This window comes from Paramisgurnus dabryanus, chromosome 12 (assembly GCF_030506205.2).
Source record: "Paramisgurnus dabryanus chromosome 12, PD_genome_1.1, whole genome shotgun sequence".
Classification (NCBI taxonomy): Eukaryota; Metazoa; Chordata; class Actinopteri; order Cypriniformes; family Cobitidae; genus Paramisgurnus; species Paramisgurnus dabryanus.
In genome coordinates this window covers 20096410-20108560 of record NC_133348.1, presented here as the reverse complement: position 1 = coordinate 20108560, position 12151 = coordinate 20096410, and the positions used below count along the sequence as shown (strand labels likewise).

At 36.1% G+C, this 12151-nt stretch overlaps 1 protein-coding gene across 1 annotated transcript in view; it reads right to left on the bottom strand.

Moving 5' to 3' along the window:
* Positions 1–2139, bottom strand: part of bach2b (BTB and CNC homology 1, basic leucine zipper transcription factor 2b) — a 104612-nt gene extending 102473 nt beyond the window's left edge. The window contains exon 1 of the mRNA XM_065257082.2: positions 1834–2139. The gene's annotated coding sequence lies outside the window, so the exon portion shown is untranslated. The remainder of the gene's footprint in view (positions 1–1833) is intronic.
* Between the last annotated feature and the right edge of the window lie 10012 nt (positions 2140–12151).

Here is a 12151-nt window from a genome sequence, read left to right as displayed (position 1 = left end):
ATTGTCAAGACGCACGAGACTGTAAAGAAAAAATGGCGTCATGTAGCCTATGCTTCAGAAGATCATGCACGTGTTTTACAGTAGGCTACATTTGAATCGATTTGCAAAACAAAATTAATTTCATTAAAAGATAACTGCTTAGTTTTTTTTTACATGAGCACTATTAAAGGGGTAAGCGTAAACAGATTATTAAAAAGCGATGTTATTAACAGGCTAATACAGTGTAATTACCGGTAATCGCAAACACGCATGACTATAAGGTAGGTTGTCGGTTGAACAATTAAGTCTGTCATGTATTTGGGGCAAAGGGAAAACAGCCTGAATGGTTCACCAGCGCCTGCAGACAAAGGAATGCAGGCGCAGCTTAAACTGCTGTATCACCTCATTTCAAATGCTCTGATATAACATTACCTGATTCATTCATAACCAAAAACAATTCATTAATTTGTATTAACTGCGAGACTGTGTACTGACAGGCAGCAACAAAATAATCGATACGTGGCATTTTATATAAAGGCGCGTGGGTTTACGTGGGCTGTTTTTAAGCGGGAATTAATACACCCATTAGATATGTGGAGATAAAACCGCCTAGTCATTAAAAACAAGTCAAAACCCATCCACACAACATCTGCTACATTACACAAACGAGCTATGACAAACGACAAGTTACACTTGAAAAGCAGCCTTTATTTACGGTCCGAGAGCTACAATAACATATCTAAGGTGAGTTTAACGATCAAGCCCACGCGCGTTCCATATACACATGTTGTGATGCGTTAAATCCGTCATATTTAATGCGGAACTGTACATCGTAATGTAAAACACGTTCATAATTGAGGGAAAGTTCGTTTGTACGCGGACTGGAGAGCCAGAATTCCGACGCGTTCACTAACAGGGTCCCCGTTCCTTTAAATGGTAGCCTCGGCGGATCGAGACGCTACTTAGTGGCTGCTGAACCAAATAAGGCTCGCGGTCCCTTACACAGCAAATATTGTGCTGATTTTATGGGGATTAATGAATGTGTGTAATGTAATGGCTATCAGTGATGTGCAGCGGGGAACAAAGAAAGCTTGCTTCCCATTTTTACAACGCACTGCAGTAAGCACATTTTCTTTACAGCCTTGTATTTTTACCCGATTACTCTTTGAAACAAAGATGAGCTGACGGTACCACACTGCCCTCATCCTATTACACCTTAAGGGATTAATGTGAATTGATTTATAACAACAATACAACATTTTAATGCATATAAATATCAAATAATTATATCATATGAATATATCCCTTAAACATAATAGTGACATTGCAATGAGATTATTGCAAACATACGGTACGTAATTTTACAAGTTATCCATTCAATGGGAAGAAGGAAAGAACTGATGAGGGAATCTACACCGGGGGTCTCCGTCATTATATTGATCGGTCAAGGCCGAATGACAACTTCTTTTCTTTAAGCGAAAACATGAGCCATGCCTGACCCCTCCTCCCCCCGGGATCGCAACGCATCCCACCACTACCGAAGTGCTGCTCGCTATTGTCACTGCTGCACAACAGGATGTGGTAACCTTACGTTACCGTTTAAAAGGGAGTGTGTGTTCATGCGGACCACAAGCAGAACCAGTTGAAGTAAACCATGCCATGCATGCCGCCTCGTTCCCCCTGGATATTGTGACACAGCGCCTCTGACAACCCGGTGGGGTCAGCTTTGAAACAGTCATCTCAAAAGCAAGTTTAGCGCTACATTTCCCTTTATGACAGAGCGTTTTTGTTTTATAACAACTCCGATTCAGAAATCACACGTTACGCATCGAGCAAAACAATCATGCCACTCACCTTTCAGACTTCAGTTTTTCCTTGTAATCCAGCCCTTTTGTCCGTATACCAAATATATTTTTTTCACATGATGACTTCCTTGCAGACTCCTAAAGCCCCCGGGCTGCAGGGAGATCCCGTTTTGCGGCTCACTCTTTGAAAATGTCTTTGTCTTAACGAGCAAAAAGCAACTTTGTGGTTGTAAAAGTGTTGTTTTTCTTCGGCTAATGTGTGTGTGTGAATTTGTGTGGTGATCTGTGCAGCGTGCTGCTCCGTCTCCTCTGTTTGTTACACGCGAATGAAACGCCTCCTCTCAATCGCTACATTGTTGACATTCGCGAGCTGACGTCACCCCTCATTCACAACATAGCGCGCTGCGCATTGCGTTGCTGCCTCCAGCGGCAAAGCACCTTACTCCAAATATGTGCGCAGTGGTGCTTCGCGAATTAGAGTAGCGGGAACGATAACAGTCGGTGTTTGTGTGCGTGCGTGCGTGTATGTGGCCAGTGCATATGTATGTGGCCAGTACAGTCTGATCCTTATAGTGTCTGAGTACGTTGTGACTGATAACAAAGACATTTTGAGTCTGTAACCTGTAGGTTCAAAATAATTAAATACCGAATAACGTTTTTCTTTTACTATGCTGTTATGGTGATTTCAAGCCTTCCCACACTAAAAAAAAAATAAAGTGTAAAGTAAATTGTTGTAAAATTCCTAGATACTAGTGTTTTCAAACGTATCATAGTAAGTATTAAAGTATACCACACTGTTTACTAGTTTATCAATTCACTTTAGTTAATACTATAATAATAATATTAGAATAAATTTAGTATAAGAAAGTGTAGTGATTGCTATAATGATATATTACACTTTGCTACCGTTTACTATAACAAATATTGAAGTTTATTAGTATTTTGTAAAAGAGGGTTTTATAAATACCATACAACACAATAAATACAGTGTATATATAGTATACTTTAGTATTAACTATAGTGAGCTGTAAAACTGTAGTAACTACTGAACTGTAGTGTACTTAAATATTTCAAAAACATTTCTGCAGTATCTAGGAATTTTACTGCAGTTTACTACAATAAATATTTTTCATGTGTAATAATATGCAAAACAATAGATGTTTTATTATTATGATATTGTTGTAATAGCAATAGTAAATAATTTTTACATAATATGAATATTATAATATTCTGTTGTCTTAAACATCCAAATATTTGTAGCTCCTCCTGTGCTCAGAAGACTGAGAATCAATGTTAGAGGAAAACTCAAAAAAACAGAGTGTAAGCAGACTACCTATAGGGAACACAGCTAATAACACCAGCATGCTTTGTTCCAAATCAGCCTACTTACTGTTTGTTTAAGAGGTAAAATATTCTCATTTCTAATGTAGCATTCTTGCCCTGAGGGAGTATGCATGTAATTATGAATTATCTAGCTGCACCAGACATTTTTTCCTGTTTTTATACAATTCTGAGCTCTCGCTACAGTGGGAGATTGTTCAGTAAAATTGTAAAGCTGGATATAGAAAATAATTAAACCAATTAACCACATCAGCAATGTACACCCAAGTACAACAACCAAAGAGAGAGATTTCTAACACATTACTAGTACAGTCCTTAAAATATAATTATTTATTGGTCCAATTATTTTGATCATTATACCTTCTAAAACAACATTATGTGCTCTTTTTTTGAACAATCTGAAAATTATTGCAGTTATTCTAAAGCAAAAAACGTTGCTTACCATTTTATCAGATTACTCCAGTTACTTATTGCCTACATCTGAGCAACAGATAGGCTTCATTCATTTATGACCAAATGTACACATACAGAAGAGCCCAGGAGTTTAAGAGAGGCATTCCTGGACTCAATGACCTCCTGTGTTCTTCTGTTAGGAGTCCTTGATGTGTTGCAGGAGTGACAGTGATTTAAGGCAGGTCATCATAGTCCTGCTACTTCTGATCACCTACCAACAATCTGGTGGAGATATAAGTGGACTTTGCAATTTGGACAGCATTCTTTATGTCACAGGCTAACCTAAAAGCAAGAGAACATGCGGACAATACACAATATAAAAATGCAGCATGAAGTTAAAACAACTTTTACGTTTTAACCTGTGAATAGTTGACATAACTTATAAAAACTAAAATTAGTTGTTCAATTAAATATTTTTAAGTTAAAGTAGAATAAAAATTGCATTTTAACAAACAAAGAAGCACTTTACTGAAATCATCACTTCAACACATTGGCCAACACATAGGGGTGCTAAATTATTTAAATAAGTGGTTTTCAAACTTTTTCAGCATGCACCCCCCCCCCCCACAAAGACAATGTATGACAAATTTGTTTTAAAACGTATCATTTTAATTACACAAAACATATTAAAGTATAGAAAGTTAGTGCCAATGGTTAGTAGCCTTTTCTTTTTTTAGGTTAAATTACACAAAATTCATTATAAATTAATGTATTTCATAAAATGTCATAAAACTGGGGCCCCCCTGGCACCATCTCGTTGCCCGGCCCCCAGTTTGAAAACCACTGATTTAATCAACTTGCACAGTGTAATGCTTTTTAAGTATAATCAAATTGGCTTTGCAAGTCATTACTATTTTATTTTGACTACACTTCAACTTATCATATTAAATTAAGCAATTTCAACTTGTTTAGCAACTCATCACTAGTCACACATTTTAAATAGTAAGTAAAAAGACTTTCACAGCCAATTTAATTAAAATCTTGCATAATAAAAAAAATGCTGGGTTATTTTCAACCCTGTGTTGGGTCAAAAAGAGACAAACCCAATCCGTTGGGTTATTATTATTATAATTTTTTTAAATAGGCGCCTTTCATGGCCCTCAACTACACCTTAAAAAGTCCAAAAAGCAATGATTTAACCTATGCTGGGTTGTTTTAATCCAAAATGCTGGGTTGTTTTTATACATTGTTGGGTTAAATATAAACGTAAAAATATAAAATATAAATGTCGGTTAATTTGACCCAACACCTGGGTTCATCCTTTTTAAAAAAAAAAAAAACAGCATTTTTGGAGTTTAGACTGAAATTTATGGAACCTTAAAAGGTTTACAAAGTACTATGACAAGTTTCAGGTACTAAAAATAAATAAAGCAATAAACGATCAATTTAATTAATTCAAATAAATAATTGGTATGTTTACCCCTTTGCTTAAAAACAGCTTCTGTCCTCATAAACCTGCAAATTGTTTTAAAGTAAACAGTTACAAATGTTAAATAATGATGTTAAATAAGAATTACTTATCAGATTAAGTTAAGCAATTTCAACTTGTTTTTTGTAAGTTATACCAACTCATCATTAGTCAAAATGTAAAATAGTATGTTGAGAGTGTTTGCACAGACCATTTTATTATACAATCTGAGAAAAAGGTACAAGAAGGCGCATAATGGGGCAGTACCTTTTCAAAAAGTACAATTTGGTACCTAAAAGATGCATACAGGTAACTCAAAGGTACCCATTAGGACCTTCTTAAAGGTACCATGCGCCTGTGACAACTTTTGTACCTTTTTGTATTTAAAAAAAAATTAAGCAGCAAGATTTTTGTGTGTATACTACACTGTTATAATCAACATATAGTTGTTTTAAATATGTTGAAAAAAGTTACTAAACTTGCAAGCGTATAAAATTGCTAAATCAGATATTTTATTGTTCAGGTTCAAGTAGAGCTCAATCTCAGTCGACATGTCAAATCCCGCTAGCTGCCGAAAGCTATGAGTCATAACAAAAAAGGACTGGTGTAAATTCAAAACAGGCCCCTTGAACCAGTCGAATGCACAGCAGTCGGTCACACTTGATGACTCATTTCGGAGCAGATTAATTGACGTTGCGGTTGCAGCAATGCAACGCGGTGCCAAAAAACATCCCCATGTTGGATCGCTAAGGTGCGAGGCAAGCCCAGACAGGGGCGCAAAGACGTAAACTCAGGCAGATATTCAGAGGCCAGCCAACGTTGCATATCAAGTCGAGTGCCTTCATTACGTCAATTGCTGCTCCTCCTGCAGAGCCCCGGGGAACGAGCTAACCGCCATTCACAACACAGACACCACACAGATACTAACACCGGCTCAGGTTACCTATAGGAAAGGTAACAGTTTCCCCCTGAGAACACTGTGCACCTCTGCATACACAGGACATACACTTTTACCCACTTTCTCTCTCTCTCTCACACACAGGTTTAAAGAATACCACACATATTCACGTATAATTGTAGAACTAAAACGACAATTAAAAAAAGATTGTGGTTTGTTTATCACCCACGCCCGCATAAACAACATAAGAGATATTCATTAGACTCTATTATGAATACTTGACACTTGTTAACCTCTACTTTCATGGACTCGCTCTATAATGCAATTTAAACCTGGTGATAGAAAGCTGTTGTTCAACTTCACACATTCAGATGAAAGAGAGTATGGCAATGTTTGACAGTTTGCTATTGTATATTTGTCAGCTAAGGGAAAGTGTGGATGTTTATGCACACTTGTATGTGTATGTGTGGGTGGTTAAGTGAGGTTTCACAGTTCAAACCAATAGTTTTGCTTTAGTTTGGCTCTGTTTCTTGATCATATTGGACTGAGAGCAAAGCAGACCAAGAACTTAAAAACAGATTTATGTTTACTGCCCCATTCAACAAACGAATAGGGTTTGTGTGAAAACCAATTGCGTATACTGAAGGAAATGAATATATCATACCGGATACAGATTATAACTGGTGAATCATAATCAAACTGTCTCACAAGAACATTCAAGTACATCCAGAAGGGTTTCAGTGGTTGTTGGCAAGTAACAATTCAGAAATAGCATACGTTTGCCATTGAAGGTTAATAATGGCAAACAATCTCTGCCTGTGTGTATGCTATGCATGCCCGTCTATTGAATACACAATCTATAATTGATGAGTTAGCGCACAAGAAACCGCAGGAATTAGTGCTGATGCTGAAACAAAGCTTAAAAACAGCTCACCACAAAGGCGTTTGAGAGTGGCGTCACTATTTAAGGTCTTGTTGTTTTATTGCTGGCACGCTATAATCTCAAATTAATAAATATGTGACTCTGTCTGTGAAATCCAGACTAAAGTTTCATCATCTAACTGAGATTAGGATCACAGAATGTTTTTTACAATATAAAGGATGATTTTATGATGGTTTTAGCTGGGTATTCATAAGCATATTAAAAAAGTTAAATTAAGAAGTGCACATATTACCATCCTGTTAACTCATAATGCCTGAATATGGATTCATGCTATTGCCTTCATCCATGTGTTCAGTTCTTGTATTAACTGTTATTATAAAAGAATGAAATCCAGTACATCCCTAATGAGATTTATGTACAGTAGGTGAGCGGCTACTATCTGGGTAATTTCAAAGGCGGGATATGACTGAGAATAATAAATAGGTTTTGCGAAATGACTCATCAGTTTTGAAGAGGTGAGGATGTTGTGTTAAAGTCTGATGCTCCTAATATGTGCCGTGCACAGAAATGCTTATCACTCCGCAGACTCAAAGTCATTACCTTTCCACCCACACAACATCACCCACTCACAAACACGGGCGATCAGAACAATAAGAGACAAGCCGGGTTCTCACACTTTCACACAGTCACGTCTTTAACTTCTTTAACACTCACACGCTTCTGTTTTTAATGCATTTTAAGAAGCGAGTTACTGAAAATGAAACACCTCAACATCATGTTTCCAATATCTCTTTACACTTTCAGATAAAAATAGTCAATATGTACCCCGGCTGTCACTGGGGCAGTACCCACTTTAAAAGTACACATTTGCACCTAAAGAGTTAACATTTTTACCTTAAAGGCGGGGTGCATGATTTTTGAAAAACACTGGGAAAGGGAATCAACCTAAGTACCAAAACACACTTGTAGCCAACAGAGGCGGACACTACTTGAGTAATTTAAGTAAATTTTCCAAGCATCTTTGCTTTATCAGAGTGTTTGTCTCGGGAAACAATTTACTTTACTAAAAGATCTTCACTACATTCTAAAGCATTGAATCATACTGTGTATTCCTTTTATATTGCATATTAAAATTGATTTAATACCTAATTATATAAAAATTGTGTACTTTTACTTTTCTTGAGTACAAAGTACTTTTTACTTAAGTAAAAGTAAAAAAAAATACTAGATGTTTAATGTACTTAAATATTAAATATAAACCAAAAACTTGAAATTATGAAATGTAGTGGAGTAACAATTATGATAATGTGATTTGGAATGTATGTTTTCCAAAGAAAAACAATGATTAAATACGAATACTTAAAAATTTACTTTTATGTAGAAAGTAAAAATACTTGAGTAGTGTCCGCCTCTGGTAGCCAATTAGCAGTAAGGTGCGTGTCTAACAGACATCGTTGCCTGGGTTGCGTATGTGTGAGGCGGGTCTATCAAAAGAAGGTCCCGATTCTATTGGGGTAGGGGCGTGTTTGTTTAGGTGATTTCAAATATCAACATTGGCTTTCAGAGATCATGCACCCCACCTTTAATGATACTTGTATCTAAATAAAGATTTGTTGGTTCAACTTAAAAAAGTAAGTGTTCATGCTGCCTTCAAATTTTGAGTTAATTCAACTTAAAGATATTAGTTGACTTAACAATTTTTATTTTTTGTTGAATTAACTCAAAATTTTAAGGCAGCACAAATACTTTTTTAAGTTGAACCAACAAACCTTTTGTTTTACAGTAGGACCTTTTTAAAGGGTACTTCCCCAGTGACAACTAGGGCACATATTTTGACTTTTTTTTAACAGTGTACATAATGACTTAAATGTGTCTCACACAAAGCTACCTTGTCTTCAGAATACTGGAAATTTTAATGTGAGTCATATACTGTAGGTTACTTTAAATTAAAATTATGGCACTTTTTGGATGTTTAAAACCCCATTCACTTTCATTATTTGGAACAGAATTACATTTTTAGTCAAAACATTTTTTTTTTCGAATAATAAACATATACATTTTTGATTGTATAACTTAATATCCCGATATTCAGCATCATCTGTTCTCTTTGCATATCGTTTCGCTTTTATCATTGTGCCATTCACAAGCCGAAGCTCAAACACTTCAAGGTCACATGATGCAAGTGCTACATTTACAAATAGCAACATCAGTCACACAAAGAAAGCCCAAACGCTCCAGTATCTCCTCAAGACGGTCATTTTTGTTACTATGTTTTATTTGAAGAAACTGAAAAAGCTTCCTTTAGAGCGAAAACCTGCTCAGGATCGGTTGTAAGCCACAGACTCTTTCTAAACACCGACAAAGACTCACGGTTTCAACCACAATTGCAGCCTGTGAAAACGACACACGCTGCCTAAAGCATTGAGCCTTCACATCACCATATCAGTTTAGATAAATCATTTATGTTGTAAAAACCCCCTCTTATGTGAAAACAGGTACTAATTTGCTTGCATCACAATGCATTATGGATCTTCACATCATATGGAAGATATATATTTTTTTTGTTTCTGAATGATAAATAATCCAAACACCTCAGACCGGAACACCAGCAGCTGTAAGATCTCTTTGTCTCCTCTCGAGCGTCTGTTAGGAGCTTGCAAGCATGTGAAGAATCGCCCACAGCCAAATTTCAAAAGAGCCGGCAAGGGAATCATTCTGATTAATGAAAGTACGAATCTGGAACACTGGAATTTATAGACTGATATACAGATATATGACCCAAATTCTGTCCATTAGGCTACTAAAAACTGCAACCACCTCTACCATTCCTAGCCTATTTCCAGGCAGTTACCATGGTTACAGAGAGATAGGAAGGAGAGAAAGAGAGGGATGTCTTATAAAAATTCTAGACAAACTTTCTCTCACCAAAGAAAGAGGAACAATGGTTTTCACTTATATTAATATATTTGGCAGAGGCTTTTATCCAAAGCGACTTAAGATACATTTCCAACATGTACGTTCCTGGAGTGAAAATGATCTTTGCACTGCTAATGCAATGCTCTACCAGTTGAGCTTCAAGAATATTTTATATATATATATTTTCTCTATAAATGTGTTTTGAAGGGAACATTCAAAGCAAACACCATTGTGCCCAGGGAACGCCTCACATTTGTTATTATATCAGCTTCTAACTTCAGACTTTACTCACCAATTGAAATGTACAGAAATGTCATGACAGTTTTGCATTTGTGTAATGCACAACCACCGCCAGTGACCTCATCTTAGCCCAGGGTCACTTAGGTCACCTGAAACCATCAGTCTGTTTCTCATTTCCACAATAACTCGGCACAAAAACAAAAAAATAAACCCCCAACCAGGATAACAGCATCAGGCAGTCCTTAAACAATACATTCAGTCCCTTCTCAACCATACAAACACTTAAAACTGGTCAAAGAAGCCAGTGCACACAATACCTACCCAAAGGGGAAAGAAGTGACATCATGTGTATTAAATGGGTTCAAGTCCCTCTGTTTAGATGTCAACTTCAAGCATATGGCATGACTAACTGTGTGGCGTTAAAAACATTCAATCCAGATTTTCAAATAAAAGCGGGTTTAGGTTGTAATGCACACCACCTTTATAGAAATGCATTTCTTTTTGGAAGATAGCTATTGTCTATATGAAGGTCTTTTGTGAAGGTGTATCGCTTTAAACATTGCACACCCTTGGCTTATAAGTTATTATGTTTGAAGACATACAAAAAGCAGTCTGTGAAGTTATTTAGGGCGTCTTTTGTACAGGCAACATTCTCAGTAACATGCACGATTTCTTTGTTTGAGAGGATGTGTTTGCACAAATGAATGATATAGAGAAATCGATAACCTGACTTCTACCGCCCCCTTCAGGCTGAGACAAGCATCACATCCAGATTTTTATTATAGAAATATTAAATGAGTTATTTTAAATATCAAACAGCACTTGCGGTTTGTGCTCCATAGAGGGTGCTCTAGTCCTATCCTAAAACCTTTTAGTTTTATAAAAAAACTGCATCTATATAAACACTTTAATCTTAACAACTACAATACGGGGCGGTTTCCCAACAAAGGAATAATCCCGGACTAGGCCTTAATTTATATTAGGACATGCAAGTAGTTTTTACAAACAAACCTTAGAAAAAAAACAAACAATACTGGTATGCATCTTGAAACAAAGCTATGACAATTATATATATATATATATATATATATATATATATATATATATATATGTTAAGATATGTCAGTACAAGGTGCAGGATTCCCACACCTTAGTTAACTTCAAATTCAAGGACTTTCCAGGTCCAATACCCTCAAATTGAAGGACTAAATGTGGGGACACATTTCAAGTGAGAGCAAGGTTACATCGTGTTACCTTTTAAGATACATTGTTACAGTTCCCTTTTGAGGGTGATGACACTTTGTGGACACTTCATAGGGTAAGTGCATCTGAATGTGTATATAAAATTCAACCAATCGTGAGGCTTAACGACAAAGACAGGGTGACGCAGGAAAATCGCTATCTGAAATATTGCCAAAGACGGCATTACAGGGATGCAGGAAGTATGGCAAGGGAGACGCAGCGTCTCGTTCCCTTCTCAGGGAACAACAGTTACATACGTAACCCGGACGTTTTCATGTGTCAAACACAAATATGCAAAAAAAGCATTTTGGTATGAATCAACATTCGCATACACACTGTAAAAAAAAACTTTGCTGCCTTAAAATTTTTTGTTAAATCAACTCAGATTTACGAGTCATGTCAACAGAAATGAGTTGTCACAACTTATAAAAGATAGTTGAGAAAAGTCAACTTAAATTTATAAATTATAACAACTCACCTGTAGTTATACCAACTCATCTCTAGTCAAGATAAATAATAGTTAGTTGAAATGACTTGTAAATCTGAGTTGATTCAACAAAAAATTTTAAGGCAGCAAAGTATTTTTTACAGTGCAGAAGATATAAGCATTTAAAGGGAACAGTTTAGCACGTGTGCTTAAAAAGTCTAGAATTTTTATGATATTATCCTACACTACACAGGGAATAATATGGATTTTTTTCAAACTTCTTGCATAAAATAGATTCAAGCACTTTCAAAGACCTGTATCTATGTATGAATATTTTCAAAAACTTCCAAGGGCTTTGAATTCTTTCCTCCAGATTCACAAACTTTCAAGGACCCGTGGGAACCCTGAAACATGCATTTTAGGCATTATTTTTATATTAACACTTACAGCAAAACCATTGAGGGGAATTTCTAGAATTGCATTCTTATCTACAATATAAATGTCAAGGCACAGTCACTGCAAATCACCAAAAATCGATTTCATTTTATATGCGGCTATA